Source organism: Eptatretus burgeri, chromosome 10 (assembly GCF_056783735.1).
Source record: "Eptatretus burgeri isolate ZD-2024b chromosome 10, Ebu_testis_v1, whole genome shotgun sequence".
NCBI classification, from domain to species: Eukaryota; Metazoa; Chordata; class Myxini; order Myxiniformes; family Myxinidae; genus Eptatretus; species Eptatretus burgeri.
The window spans coordinates 7,537,865-7,554,602 of record NC_140970.1 but is presented as its reverse complement, the minus strand read 5'-3'; the positions used below and the strand labels follow the sequence as shown (position 1 = coordinate 7,554,602).

General features: G+C 45.2%; 1 protein-coding gene across 1 annotated transcript in view; it reads left to right on the top strand.

Annotated features, from left to right (window-relative positions):
* The window catches only part of LOC147017910 (AF4/FMR2 family member 3-like), a 188,528-nt gene that overhangs the window by 67,910 nt on the left and 103,880 nt on the right, over positions 1–16,738 (top strand). The window lies entirely within an intron of this gene.

Below are 16,738 nucleotides of genomic sequence, written 5' to 3'. Positions count from 1 at the left end.
ATCTATATATATCTATATATATATATATATATATATATATATATATATATATATATATATATATATATATATATATATATACATATGAAGACCACAAGGGGAAAACCAGAGATGTCACTTTTTATAAATTTCAGGGTTATTGCACCTGCCAATAGTTGGCAACATAAGATTTCCTCTCACAATATTACTTTAACAAATAACCAGGGGTGTCACATAATTTATATGGTATAAAGTTTAGCCGTGCAATGAAAAAACAAGTGTCAAAGCTGAACAAGTAGAAACCCAGAGTTGTCAGTACTTTACTCCTGGTTATCTCCCTTTCATTCATGTTAACTGTTCCACCATAATATTCAGAGTTGAGAAACTAAAAAATGAAAGGTTGTAAAACTTTCACAGCAGAAACTCTGAGCACTACAATGGCCTATTTGGTTATATCATGGGCTCCGTAGTTGGTGCATATCGTGGTTCAAGCCTGGTCAAACCTTTATTGTGACTTTTATGGGACCCACGCCGTGGCTTAATGGTTAGCGCGTCTGAGTCCCCATCCTCATTCGATGTACGCACCGCCCAATCAACCTGCTTAGGTATATGAGGGAGTCACATGAGGTGACTTCGGCTATCGCGGGGGTGGTTTATCCTTGGTTTCCTCCCGGTTTTCCATCATATTAAGTAGAACGGAGTAAGAAATGGAGAATCCGTCGTCATATAAGCGAAATACCCTTGAGTATGGTGTTGAACACCAATCAAACAAAAAAACAATGACCGTTTAATGTTGAAAAAAATAATCTGTGATCACCAAAGTCATGTAATGTATGCTATAACCAACAAGCATGAATTTGCTACACATCCTGGGTTAAAATTGCATGGCAATTATTAAACAAGGGAATAACCAGTGATGTCAGTTTGCAACATTGATTCGTTCTTTGCTCTTAAATTAAATAACACAGAAGCTTGGCAAATGCTCCATGCTTAATTTGATCGGCCAATGATCACTCTTCCTTTTACTGGAAAATAAATCTTCTTCTTCTTCCTCTTTCGGCTTGCTCCCGTTAGGGGTCGCCACAGCGGACCAACCATCTCCATTTCGCTCTATCCTCCACATCTTCCATTGACACTCCAACCACCCGCATGTCCGCCCTCACCACATCCATGAACCTCTTCTTTGGCCTTCCTCTTCTCCTCCTGCCTGGCGGCTCCATCTTCAACATCCTTCTCCCGATATACTCCGTTTCCCTCCTGTGCACATGTCCAAACCATCTCAATCTCGCCTCTCTCACTTTGTCTCCAAACCGTCCTACCAGCGCTGTCCCTCTAATATACTCATTTCTTATCCTATCCATCCTCGTCACTCCCAACGAGAATCGCAGCATCTTTAACTCTGCCACCTCCAGCTCTGCTTCCTGTCTTTTTGTTGGCGCCACTGCCTCCAAACCATACAACATAGCTGGTCTCACTACCGTCTTGTATACTTTCCCCTTCACTCTTGCAGCTACCCTCCTGTCACAAATGACCCCTGCAACTCTTCTCCACCCACTCCATCCTGCCTGCACTCTCTTTTTCACTTCTCTCCCACACTCTCCGTTACTTTGGACAGTTGATCCCAAGTATTTAAACCAATCCACCTTCCCCACCTCAACTCCTTGCAACTGCACCATACCACCACCCTCCCTCTCATTTACGCACATGTACTCCGTCTTACTCCTACTGACTAACATTCCCCTTCTCTCCAGTGCGTACCTCCACCTCTCAAGGCTCGATTCAGCCTGCTCCCTACTCTCCCTACAGATCATGATGTCATCCGCGAACATCATAGTCCATGGAGACTCCAGTCTGATCTCGTCCGTCAACCTGTCCATCACCATTGCAAACAGGAAAGGGCTCAGAGTCGATCCTTGGTGCAATCCCACTTTAACCTTAAACCGGTCTGTCATTCCTACCGCACACCTCACCGCTGTCACACTGTCCTCATACATATCCTGCACGATCCTCACATACTTCTCCACCACTCCCGACTTCCTCATACAATACCACAACTCCTCTCTTGGCACCCTATCATAAGCTTTCTCTAAATCCACAAACACACAATGAAACTCTTTCTGGCCTTCCCTATACTTCTCCATCAACATTCTCAAAGCAAACATCGCATCAGTGGTGCTCTTTCCTGGCATAAACCCATATTGCTGCTCACAGATCGTCACCTCTCCTCTCAACCGAGCTTCCACTACTCTTTCCCACAACTTCATGGTGTGGCTTAACAACTTTATCCCTCTGTAATTTCCACAGCTCTGCACATCACCCTTATTCTTGAAAATCGGAACCAGTACACTTAATCTCCACTCCTCCAGCATCCTCTCACTTTCCAAGACTTTATTAAACAATCTGGTTAACAACCCCACTGCCATCTCTCCTAAGCACTTCCATGCCTCCACTGGTATACCATCTGGGCCAACCGCCTTTCCACTTTTCATCTTCTTCATAGCAGTCCTCACTTCATCCTTACTGATCCACCCCACTTCCAGATTCACTATCTCCACCTCTTCCAACCTTCTCTCTCTCTCATTTTCTTCATTCATCAGCTCCTCAAAGTACTCCGTCCACCTTCTCAACACACTCTCCTCGCTCGTCAGCACATTCCCATTTGCGTCCTTTATCACCCTAACCTGCAGCACATCCTTCCCAGCTCGGTCCCTCTGTCTTGCCAATCGGTATAAATCCTTTTCCCCTTCTTTTGTATCCAACTTCTCATACAGCTCGTCATATGCCTTTTCCTTGGCCTTTGCCACCTCTCTTTTTGCTTTTCGACACCACTCCTTGTACTCCTGCCGACTTTCTTCATCTCTCTGACTATCCCACTTCTTTTTCGCCAACCCCTTCTTCCTTATACTTTCCTGTACTTCCTCATTCCACCACCAAGTCTCCTTATCTTCCTTCCTCTGTCCAGATGTCACACCAAGTACCTTCCTAGGTATCTCCCTCACAACTTCTGCTGTCGTTGCCCAATCATCCCACCCATCTTTACCACCATCCAATGCCTGTCTCACCTCCTCCCTAAATTTCACGCAACAGTCTTCCTCCTTCAGCTTCCACCATCTGGTCCTTGGTTCAGCCCTCACTCTCTTCCTCAACCTCACCTCTAAAGTCATCCTACAGACCACCAATCGATGCTGTCGAGCTACACTCTCCCCTGCCACAATCATCTGCCAGTGACCTTGCAGTCACTAATCTCTTTCAGGTTGCATCTCCTACTTAAGATGTAATCCACCTGTGTGCACTTTCCTCCACTCTTGTATGTCACCCTGTGTTCCTCCTTCTTCTTGAAATACGTGTTTACCACTGCCATTTCCATTCTTTTTGCAAACTCTACCACCATTTGCCCTTCCACATTTCTCTTGTTGAGACCGTACCTCCCCATCCTCTTCCTCTTTATTCTCCTCATCCTCTTTATACCTCCTCATCCTCTTTATTCCTTTCCCCAACATGTCCATTGAAATCTGCTCCAATCACCACTCTTTCATCCTTGGATACACTCTCCACCACTTCATCTAACTCACTCCAGAAATCTTCTTTATACTCCATCTCACACCCCATATGTGGGGCATATGCACTGATGACATTCATCATCACCCCTTCAATTTCCAACTTCACACTCATCACTCGGTCAGACACCCTCCTCACCTCCAATACCCTCTTGACATGATCTTCCTTCAGGATTATCCCGACACCATTTCTCCTCCCATCCACACCATGGTAGAACAGTTTGAAACCACCTCCAATGCTCCTCGCCTTACTCCCCATCCACTTGGTCTCTTGTACACACAGTATGTCCACCTTTCTTCTCTCCATCATATCAGCCAACTCTCGCCCTTTGCCAGTCATCGTCCCAACATTCAGAGTTCCAACTCTCACCTCCACACTTCTACCCTTCCCCCTCTCCCACTGCCTCCGGACTCGCCTTCCCCGTCTCCTTCTCCTCCTTCGCCCAGCAGTAGCACAATTTCCACTGGTACCCTGCTGACCACCGGTACCGGTGGCGGTCATTGGTAACCCGGGCCTCGACCGATCCGGTATGGAAATTCGTTTTGTTGTCCGCATAATGATTTGGCATAGGTTTTTACGCCGGATGCCCTTCCTGACGCAACCCTGGTCGCCTCTTACGACACACAGGGATATGGTACACCTATTCTAACCGGGGCATACACCGGGCCCAGTACAGCTGGTGCTCATTTCGCCGACCTCGGAAGGATGGCAGGCTGAGTCGACCCCCTGGTGTTTTCGACTTGGTTTTTTATATATTTATATATATATATATATATATATATATATATATATATATATATATATATATATATATATATACATATACATATACATACATATATATATATATATATACATATACATATACATACATATATTAATTCATTGTCCCAACGGGGCTTGAACTCAGGACCTCTTGGGTCCCAAGCCACTGCCCTTACCACTGCGCCAACACCAGGCTTTATAATTACTGGAAACTTTGTTTTTCAGTTTCTTCAATATTGACTTATCCTGACATCTCTGGTTTTCCCCTTGTGGTCTTCATATACATAGATAAAGTAGTACAGCAGTTTACGTCGCCCCTTTTTATGTCGTTTCGCAAATATGTCATCACATTAATACCACTTCTCGATACTCATCATATCTCTGTCTCTTTCTCTTTCTCTTTCTCTTACTCTTTCTCTTACTCTTTCTCTTTCTCTTTCTCTTTCTCTTTCTCTCTCTCTCTTTCTCTCTCTTTCTCTCTCTTTCTCTCCAGCTCTCTCTCTCTCTCTTTCTCTCTCTTTCTCTCTCTTTCTCTCTCTTTCTCTCTCTTTCTCTCTCTTTCTTTTTCTTTCTCTCTCTTTCTCTCTCTTTCTCTCTCTTTCTCTCCAGCTCTCTCTCTCTCTTTCTCTCTCTTTCTCTCCAGCTCTCTCTCTCTCTTTCTCTCTCTTTCTCTCTCTTTCTCTCCAGCTCTCTCTCTCTCTTTCTCTCCAGCTCTCTCTTTCTCTGTCTTTCTCTGTCTTTCTCTCCAGCTCTCTCTCTCTCTTTCTCTCCAGCTCTCTCTCTTTCTCTCCAGCTCTCTCTCTCTCTTTCTCTCCAGCTCTCTCTCTCTCTCTCTCTCTCTCTCTCTCTCTCTCTCTCTCTCTCTCTCTCTCTCGCTCTCTCTCTCTCGCTCTCTCTCTCTCTCTCTCTCTCTCCAGCTCTCTCTCTCTCCAGCTCTCTCTCTCTCTCCAGCTCTCTCTCTCTCTCTCTCCAGCTCTCTCTCTCTCTCTCTCTCTCTCTCTCTCTCTCTCTCACACACACACACACACACACACACACACACACACACACACACACACACACACACACACACACACACACACACACACACACTCACACACCCACACATCCCCTCTCTCTCTCTCCCCCCCCCGCGCCCGGTTGCATCATTGGTTGTGACGTGGTTATGCCACTGATGCAGTGTCCCCCTTACCAGTACACTGGTGCTCATTTTGCCGACCTCGGAAGGATGACAGGCTGAGTCAACCTCCTGGTGTATTTTAATTCAGCGGCCAACGGGGCTTGAACTCGGGACCCTCGGATCCCAAGCCGCCACTCGAACCACTAAGTCAACACCAGGCTTAACTCACACTAACAATGTGTGAAAAGTCATACCTTTTATTATCAAGCATTTATAGAATTTAAAAGACCGATAAAGGCACAAGAATATATCGCTAAATTATCAAATCGGCAGATCGCAAAATCACAGAAAGAACTCCTGTACTTTGCTCCACACATAAATATATGTACTGCATGGTAGATTGGCTAAGAGGCATTGTAAAAATGTTACTTTAAATGTGAAATTAGATGTTATTCATTGAATGCATGCTGGTATTAATGGATTGCTGGGTTATGAAGTTTGCCTCCGATCGATAAATATGCCCACGGTCATTGAAGGAGGAAGAGGAAGTCAAATCACCACCTCAGACCTCTTCCGGAAGACGTTTATTTTTGTTGAAATATGTCTGTTCATTGTTTATTTTATTTGCATGTTTTTGTACTTGAATATAACTGTCATTAATCAAAAAAAGGGTAATATAAGTAAAAAGCAAAATATAATACCTGAAGTGACGACATGAACGTGTTCCCCACTTATTCCATTAATTATTATGAGAAAAACTGTTTTGATTTTTGTCGTTTTGATCTCGCACTTTTCAGGAACACATCTCCAATGTAAACTGGGGTCTTACAGTATAGCCATATATGCATTTGCTGCATTTTAGATAAGATTTGGTATCAGGAGAAAAGTACAGTGAGGCTATACTGTATAGCAAAATCTTTAAATGAAGTCTGGCTGGACGTCACAGCCATTAAAAGTCAACATGTTTTTCAGCTATGAAACATCAACATCATGACATTGACATATCGATGGTGAAAATGATCTTCAGCAAAAACATTCTTTGGATTGGTTGCCTTGTTGATGTAGCTGTAGGTCAAATTAAAGTGAGAAGTTTATTTACATGTTATAATTCTATGAGTTTGCATCTTAGACTCCGATACAGAAGGACTGGAACCTCCCATGCTCGGGGTTTGTAACTTAAGTCTGAAGGATTAACTTGAGTCCGGGGCTAAAATGACTTCTAGAAGTGCGAGAGACACGACCTCGGGATTCATATAGGGGTTTTTGAGGACGGCGAGTTCAATAGTGTCATTTTCAACACCACCTGAGGTCATCTTCAAGGTCAAAAGGTCATATTTCAAGGTCAAATTACTGAATTTTGGTATTTTTTGCCCGTTTTTGTGTCTAACTCATAAACGGTGAGAGATGGCCGATTGTAATAAGATGCAAGTGTATAGAGCTGTCAAACTTTGATATTTATTGTCATGTGTCGTATTTCATAAACATTATATGCATGTCACAACACTATGCCTATTACAACTATGTCTATGTCTATCACTAGTTGGAAAGCTTTTCGTGCCTCCTGAGGCATCCCAAAGCTTTTTCTTTGTCACTTACATTGAGGACATGAGCTTTCAATAGAATTGTTAGCTAAAGTAGTACATGCAGCATTACTACTAGCTAAAGGTGCATCTGCAGAGGATAACAGCTCAGCAAAATGAAATCGGCAACGCATTTTAGTCTTGTCATACAAATTATAGGTATTATGTACAAAAAAGACGGTTGACATAGTCGGGACACTCAATCCACCTCTATTCAAATTATCTAGAAACTCAGATGACACCTCGTTACCATCTTCATCATAAATGATCTCCTCCATACTAGTGCTATCGCCATATTTTGAACAAGGTGTCCGGCCAAATAAACTACTTTATGCTTAAGGGCATTGTCAGACCCCAAGAGATCCTGAGTGTCTTGAGGAATAATCTCGTCAATGAGTTCACTTCGCTCATCTGGATTTATGGAAGTTGTACAGTTCTTGTCGCAATCAATCACACGAGAACTAGATTCTGGCATAATGTCATGCTTAATGAGTGTTTGCAAATTTACAATTTTAGCTGCAGCCATAATGTCAACTACGGCAATGTAGAAGTTTCCACCGCTTCTTTACCTGGCTTGGCCGAAAAACTTTTCCAAGGCTTCATCTGCAAATATAGCAGGAAGAACGTAGTCAAAGTCTTTCTCTGCCAGAAGATGCAGCTGCGACAGAAGGAAGGTGAAATGAGGAAGCTCGTGTGCCTCAGTCATTCAACAGAGCTGGCTTATTACAAGCTGAAGAATTTCCTTGCTTGTGCATTCATAGATGTTTACCTGGTCAGTTATGGATCTAATCTGGGACCATTTTAAGAGCAGGCTGTTCTTCTGCGAAGGAAAAAGTCGTTTGGGCACCTCAATGCCATGTTTCTCAACTCTATTCAAGAATAGAAATCCAAAAGGTGAGTGAACTTGTTGGAAATGAAAGAACTGCTTGACAGTTTGTTCAGTAGCATCAGTTCTTGATAGGTAAAGGTTTTCCTGGTCTTTTATGACGTTAAAGCCAGGAAAATATGAGCTGATTTTAGCACAGGAGTGGTCGAAATCTTGGATATTGTCTGCAGCCTCATCAGCTTCCTGCATCTTCTTAGCTCTTGATTCTGACGTAGAAGATGATGTTGGGCGTGGGGCTGAGGTCACCTGCTTCAAAGCTGATTTCAGTACTCCAGGAATATTGATGAGGGGTTCTTTGGGTCGTTTGCCACCCCGAACTGACACCCAATCACAATTGAAATGTCTCACAAATATATATCTCCTTTAAGCACCTCAAGCTTTCTTTCTCATTTGGCATTGCTAATATCCATCTCTCCCTCTCCTCAGGATCTTTTGGGAAGGATATGACCTTTACATAAGGCGTCCCATCATAGTTTCCTCTACAACCAAAGCAGCTGCAATTACGTGGCATATTGTCACCAAAGCAGGAAACAACACAAAGATCCTGTGAGATCACCAGCTGGACAGTTTCTGAAAGAGAAACAAACAAAACATACATTAGTTAACGATGATAGAAATTAGCAAGTAGGTGCAGTAGGTGCATAATGTCATGTTTTGTCATAGACTTTACAAAAGTTTTCCTCTAAGAGTTAGACACAAAAACGGGGAAAAAACACCAAAATTCAGTAATTTGACCTTGAAATATGACCTTTTGACCTTGAAGATGACCTCAGATGGTGTTGAAAATGACACTATTGAACTCGCTGTCCTCAAAATCCCCTATATGGATCCCGAGATCGTGTCTCTGGCCCTTCTAGAAGTCATTTTAGCCCCGGACTCAAGTTAATCCTTCAGACTCAAGTTACAAACCCCGAGATCATGAGGTTCCAGTCCTTCTCTATAGGAGTCTATGGTTTGCACTAACAATGTTTACTTAAGTGGTTGTATCACAACTGCTCAAGGTGTAAACTTCATTCTGTAATGCTTGTGTAGCATTGGAAATTGGTTGTGTGTCTATGTCAGAAGTGTCTGCCGTTGCAAACAGCAGAACTGATCTCTCAAGTGAAAACAATTATGCTTCAAGTTATTCACTACCCATTTTTTGGGGGGTTTGCCACATATTATTTTGAAACAAACCTCTCCCACCTTTAAAAACAGAAAAAGAAATCTGCGTGATATTTTTCAGTTTTTCCACATGATGTTAGCAAGCAAGTAATTTACAAATAATGCTGCAAAATGAGAGACTGGCACCGAGAGACTGGCACCGAGAGACTCGCACCTCGCACCGAGTGACTGACACTAAAGTGGTGACGCAATCACCCGATGGGTAATGTGCAAGTTGTTCCAACAAATTTTGTGGTGGATATGAAGAAGTTGGGCAGAAAAGAAAGCAAAGGTGTGAAGTTTGTGAAAGGAGATGGCTGAAGCATTTCATTTAGTTTCCATCAATGCTATTGCTGATGACTCACCAGCAAGTGATGCAACCAGTCCAGTGGCTGAGGGAGGCCTGCAGAATTGGGATTCTCATGTATTTACTGCTTGTGTTTTGCCCCTATTTTAACTGTTCCTTGAGTACCACCAACTGGGAAGCTGTATTAGATGAAGGCTCCATCCATTTCCATTATCAATTTTAGATGTCATTTAACAAAATCAAAGGCTGCCATTGTACCCAATTGGCCTGACCGAAAGAAGTGTGGAAGTGACCATTCACTAGCCCATTCATGAGATTGCCAAAGACAGGATCTTCCTGTTGAGCTTTTCTGCAATCCAAATCAACAAACTCCGACAGAGCAGTTTGTGGCAAGGTTTTTTTTTTTTTTTTGTATACCTTGTCGAGGCTCGTATGAGAGCTAAAACACAACTCACAGCAAGGGGGCATGAGACAAGAGGGGCGGGAGTGGAAGGGACAAAACAGTGGGGAACAGACACATTAGGTGAACTGTGGAAGGGAGCGGGATGGGGATGGGACGGGGAACATGGCGAAGAGAAGATGGACATTACAGGGACTTTCAGGAAGGAAAGCAGGGGAATTGAAGGAAGTAGGCTTGGGTGGATTATCGGGGGTAGAAAAGATCGAGGATTTGGATGGGGGAAGATAAGAGGTGGTGGTGAACAGCTGTTTTGAAAGCCTGGAGGGAAGAATGGGAGAGACTAGAGTGAGGAAGTTTATTCCAAAGGTGGGAAAAAAGAGGAATGAAAGAGTGAAGATGAGCAGTGATTCGTGATTTTGGTAGTTTTACCAGAAGGGGGTTGTTGGCGGACCTTGAGCGCCCTGTGGAAATGTGGTGGGGACAAATAGCAGAGAGAGCAGGGGGGGCAAGACTGGAGAGGAGTCGGTAGAAGACAGAAAGACCACCGACCAACCTGCGGTGATTGAGTGAGAGGCCCAAAGACTCAGCTTCATTGCGGGAGATGCCGATGATCTTAAATGCCCTGGTTTCGACAGCGTGAAGCCGAGAAAGGTGGGAGGCAGGAGCACCAGCCCAGAGGGGAGAGCAGTACTCCATCAGGCTACAGACAAGAGCTTTGTAAGTGGTCAGGAGCTCAAGAGGGTCGAGGAAGGACTTTGCACGACGGAGGATTCCCAGTCGGCGACTGGCTTTTGAGGCGAGGTTGGAAATGTGACTTTCCCAGGAAATGTCATGGCAGATAGTGAGACCCAGAAGCTTGAAAGAAAAGACTTCTTCCAGAGGATTGTTGAGAAAGTGGATGGGGGGTGTTTCTAAACGGTCCTTTCTAAGAGACATAGTGAGAGTGTGAGATTTGTCTGGATTGAAAGACATGTTCCACGTGTTGGACCAGTTTGTGATTTTATCCAGATCTGCAGTGAGCGAAGAAGCTGCTGCTTGCCGGTCTGAGGGATGACCGATGGTACGGCAGAGGGTGGAGTCGTCGGCAAAGAGAAATAGAGGATTTTCCAGAGAGTCGGAAAGATCATTGATGAAAACCAGAAAAAGAACAGGGCACAGAACGCTACCTTGAGGAACTCCAGCCTGCACAGGAAGAGGGGATGAAAGAACTCCATTTATGGCCACACGTTGACTGGGACAGGAGAGAAAGTCTGTGAGCCATGAGTGGAGATGGATTTGAATACCATGGGAAGAGAGTTTGGTGAGTAGTGCAGGGTGCCAGACTGTGTCAAAAGCACATGATATGTCCAGGGATACTGCTCGGATTTCCTGTCTGGCATTGAGGACCTCCATCCATTGATGGGAGAGCAGAAGCAGCATATCCAGGGTAGAGTGACCTAGTCTGAAACCAAATTGATGATTGGAAATCAAGCCATTGGAGAAGAGGAAGGATTTCATGTCTGAAGCGATGATGGATTCCATAACCTTGCTGATGATTGGGAGAAGGCTGATTGGTCTGTAGTTACAGGGATCTGTTTTTGCACCTTTTTATGCAGGGCAGTGATGTTAGCAGATTTCCAAGCAGATGGCAGATGACCTTGGGCAAATGAGAGGGTTAATAGAACAGAGAGAGGGTGAGCAAGAGCAGAAGAGCAGGCTTTGAGGACACGTGGGCTGATGCCGTCTGGACCGGTTGCAGAATCTGACTCGAGGTTTGAAAGCAAGCTCTCCACCTTGTCAGGAGAAAAGGATACAGAGTCCAGGGACAGTTGGGTGCGACTGGGTAAAGTGGGTCGAGAAAGTGATGGGTTTGGGACACAAGATTTAGCTGCAAACACCGAGTTTAGACATTCAGCTTTATCACGTGTGGTATCACCAGTGCGGCCATTTGAGGTAAGGGAAGGGATGGAGGGGGAACATACACCAGAAACAGATTTGATTAAACGCCACCAGGATTTTGAGGAGGGAGAGAGGTTTAAGAGTTCAGACTTTAGATGAGAAAGATGTTGTTTTCTGGCTCTCCTGAGGGTAGATACACACTTGTTCCGAGCTTTATGGAAGGAACTGAGATTGCCCTCAGTTGGGTTTGCTTTCCATGAGGCAAAGGCAAGTTGTTTCAGGACAACTGCTTCACCACAAGCTTCAGTAAACCAAGGGCGGGAGGAAGGGTAGGACACCTGAACACGAGAGGGGATAAATCTGTGCATGAGGGAGAGCAAGTTTCTTTGAAAGAATTCCCAGGATGAGTTGATGTTTGAGAAAGTAGTGATAGGAGACCAGTTGGTAAGTTTGGTGGTTGCTCGGAGACCCTGCCAGTCGGCTTGAGTGAAATGCCAGACTCGACGGTGGTGAGGTGGTTCTCTGATAACAGCCAGAGAGATGTCCCCTTTGACAAGGACGTGGTCAGAAGAACCGATTGGAGCGAAGGAAGAGCAGCAGATATTGTCAGGGAAATTTGTCAAAATCAGATCCAGAAGAGATGGAGTACCATTGGTTGAGATCCGGGTCGGGAAGTTGACCGATTGAGTCAGTCCTAATGAGTCGTAGAAAGCTTTTGCTGAGGTGCCATGGCAGGTGAGAGAGGTACCCACACGTAGCCAACTGGCGTGATGACAATTGAAGTCACCACATAAGAGGAAGAGAGAGTTTGGATGAGAAGATAGAAGATGGTCCATGTTTTCGGATAGTGAGGTGTAGATGGAGTCATCACTGTTCGGTGGACGGTACAGTACACATATAAACATGAGGTGGGAGTGGAGGGAAGCCGAAGCCAGAGGTATTCCTGGGGGTGTGGGGGAGTGAGCGCAGTGCATGGAGAGTGAGGAATAGAGTCTTTGATGAAGAGAGCAACACCTCCACCAGGACGAGGCTCAGGTCTGTCATACCATAAGAGGGAGTAACTGGGGAGAGATACTTGGGAGTCAGACACGTCTTGGGAGAGGAAAGTTTCTGTTTGGCAAATAATGTCTGCTTTGTCAGTGGCAACCTGTATGGAAAGATCTGAAAGGTTTGAGCGAAGGCCCTGGATATTTGAGGTCCACACTTTTAATGAAGAGGTAGGGGAGGAGGCTTTGGGTGTAGGAGGTGGAGGGGGAGGGGGAGGGTAGGACAAGAGACGAGGGGGAGGTAAGGAGGGTTGTTGAAAGAGTGTGGGGTATTGTAGAATAGCTAAGGGAGGGGCCAGATGGGGAGGAGAAGAGGTTCTGTGGTGGTGGGTGGTAAGGGGGGGCGGTGAGCGGGCAGAAGGCAGTTGAGGATTTGAGGTGGAGTGATGAGATGGAGGTGAGAAGGCAAGGGAAGGAGGCAGCTTTGTGGATGTGAGGGGGGGCAGCTTTGAGAAGGGTGAGTGAGGGGTAAATGGTGGGATAAGGTGAGCGTGTTGTTGTTGTTGTTGGGTATTTTTATTTTTTATTTTTATTTTTTTTTGAGATAAGAAAGAGATTAGTTGGGAGAATGGGGGATGTTTGGAAAGTGGGAAGGATGAAAATTGAAGGTAATGGGGAGGATAGAAATTGAAGGTAATGGGGAGATAAAACAAAAAAACGATCGAACACCGAGTGGAACCGGTAGGCCTCAAGCCTAGGCCAAGGCCTAGGCCTCAAACACCAGGTAAGAACGTAAACTTAACCTTATACATTTTACACTTAACAATGGCCAAGGACTGATGGAATCTGTGGGAAAAAGGGCGTGGCAAAGTTAGTCAGTATTTTAGGGTGAGCGCTCCGCAGCTGAAGGTCGGATGTCTTCGGGGCCTGTTCAAAAGGCCCCGTTTGTCTGTCACAGAACCTTTTCATGTCTTCAGCTGCTGGAGGCAACTCACCCCAACCCAGCATGCCATATGCCATCCCACAGGTCATTCTTGAAGCAGGGAGCCAGGCTGCCCAAATGCAGTCTCTGGCTCATGAAACAAATGCAGGTATGAACACAGAACGTGGCCGGCTGCCCAATGCAGTCCCAGGCCTCCCCCCTGAAATGAGCGCAGTTGAGCAGTGAATACAAACGGTACGTGGGCTGCACCAATGCAGTCCCCATGTGCGGCTGCCTGCAGGGCAGTCCCTGCAGAACACTGGATGGGCACTGACACAAGCAAACACAAAACTGAGCGGATGGATGGAAAACACAGTGCACGGGCTGCTCAATGCAGTGCCGTGGTGTAGCTGCTTGCAGGGCAGTCCCTGCAGGATACTGGATGGGCACTGACGCAAGCAAACACAAAAATGAGCGGATGGATGGATGGATGGATGGAGGGAAAACACTGTGCACGGGCTGCTCAATGCAGTCCCGTGGTGTAGCTTCCTGCAGGGCAGTCCCAGCAGAATACTGGATGAGCACTGACTCAAGCAAACACAATGGTCGGCGGGGCTGCCTGCAGGGCAGTCCCTGCAACTTGCGTGATGATCCTGTCGCACATGGTAATGGATGGACACAAGGGCAAATGCAAACGCAAGGGCTTGCAGGCATGGGGTCAAGGCAGAGGCAGGCAGACAAGGCATGGCAAGGCTGGAACAGGCCGCTGTAGCATAAACAGGCTGGCATACGAAGCTGGCCGGCCTCTTGTCTCGTTCTGGAGGGTTGTGGAGGGAGTGCAGTGGTGCCGGCCACTCTGAAGGCGGGCTCGGACCCACCCTACTGTCTCCCTCCCAACTTCCCTCGCCTTTGCCTGTCGCTGTCCATACCCACTCCCTTAAGGCCCGGTCACACCTTGACGTTTTAGCCAGCGATGGCAACGTATTAAAATGTATGCAAAACGCTGGCTTACGTTGAACTTTTGATGTTTTTTTTTTAAAGATTCGGACGTATTCATAGCGACTTGGTCTTATGTATAACGCATTGGTAACGGACACAGAATGTTTCGTTGTTTTATAGATAACTTATACCAACGAATGCTGAACCTGTTGTTGGCCTACACAACCGATGCCCAACGATAGTCTAACTTAGGCATAGCGCGTTGCACGCATCACCGACGATGCCGTGACGTAGCCTATTAAAAGGCTGACGCACAACGATTCAAATCATAACTGCCGTAGAAATGGAAGTGTCAACATCGCGGTCACACCTTGGCGATCTTGCCAGCGTATGCCGACCTAAGAAAAATGTGTCTAAAACGTTGGGGCACGTCAAATACGGTATGAGTAAGTTTGGTATACGTGAGTAGAACGCTAAAGTACGCTATCATACGTCATAGTAAGTAGAGTACGTCAAGAAATTTTAAACATGTTCAAAATTTTACGACGTACTCGGCGTATGACACACGTTCCGCATGCGATGGGGATAAGTTTTACACACGATATGTGGATGCTTACACACGTCCACAAAGGCTACTTATAAGCTACTCATAAGTCGAAACACGTCGCGGTAATGTCTTTTTTACGCGAAACTTATTTCTAACTTATGTTTGACGTGCTTTGAACCAATTCTTTACGTAGTCCCAACACACATCAACGTATGTAGACGTATTCCAATGACGTCTTCCGGTCGACAAAAAAAAATAAATGAACATGTTTCTAGCTTCAACTGCCATATAAAGACGTGTTCCCAGCGGTTTTGGGAATTGGTATATAAAAATGCTGCTCATAAAAGGGGAACCCAACAGTGTTTTCGAGTCCTTTTTGAGTCGATGTCCATGTCAGCAGCAACAGTATCAGTATCAGTATCAGTATTAGTATTAGTAGTAGTTTGTTCATGTTGGCAGTAGTAGGTGAGTGTGAGGGGGAGGGTGTGGGTTATGATGGATCGTCCTTGCGTTTAATGATTTAAATGATAAACTCAACGATTTAAATGGCTGCATCTCCACTATTGAAAGTAGACGCTTGCGCTCAACAATTGGATTTTTTTTTTACACTCAACGACTTTTAAACGGTACCACTCAGCTATTTTCATTGTTTACAATGAACGATTTAAATTGCTGTCACTCGCCTTTGTTTTTTGACGCTGGGGTTTTGAAATTTGAAGCGTTTCTTCTGAACGTGTTAAAACGCTCAAACTCAACTATTTTAAATAGACGCTGCCGATGGACACTTGGAATCATAGCCAAGCTAGACATCGAAGTGTGGACATCCTCGTCATGCCGAAGAAAAGTTTGAAGAATGCTGCAAATAAGTGTCCTGGCCGTGGCCGTGGACGCTGACGCAAGGACGATCCATTATACCGACGTCTTTCAGCCTATGAGTAACTTAAAAGTAACGTCTGTCGATGTGTGGCAACGATCGCGTAACGTGCCAACAACACGTTAATCATAGGTTAGAAATAAGTTTCGGGTACGCTAAACATTACCTCGGCGTGTCTCAACTTATGATTAACTTACAAGTAGCATGTGTTGACATCTGTCAACGATCGCAGACCGTGCATACAACTTGTGGCCAGCGTAGCGGAACATGTGAGTCATACGCCGGCATACGTCGTGAAATTTCAAGCATGAAAAAATTTGAGGACAACCAAAAAGTACAACGTTTAAAGCCAACGTACAACGACGTATGGCAGTGTTTTTCAGTGTGCTCTCAATGTTATCAAAACTTACCCATAACGTATTCAACGTGTGCCAGCGTTTTAGAAAAAAAATTAAAAAAATCGGCATACGTTGGCTCAAACGTCAAGGTGTGACTGGGCCTTTAGTTTGTAAAAATCCAAATTTCGCCCCATCATTTTTTTTTAATTTCCTTCTATAATTCGTCTCCCTAACCCCCTTTATTGTCTCTGTCCGGCTAACCTATCATGTTACCTAGCCTACTCCCAACCCCTACGTTCCCTTCCTGGAGGGGAATAAGGAGAGCTAGCATCCTGCCTTAAGGCCCAATGAAGCCTCAGAATGGCCTCCTCAAATCTCAGCGATCTATCCCAAGGTGGGTCCAGTGGCCCACAACGAGAGCGAAGGGATGGATGGTGCGGAGGGGTACACTTCCCTATCTACCCTAACATTTATTAACTTTTAACTACCCCGGGGCTTTCCAAAAGCGCCTGTCGC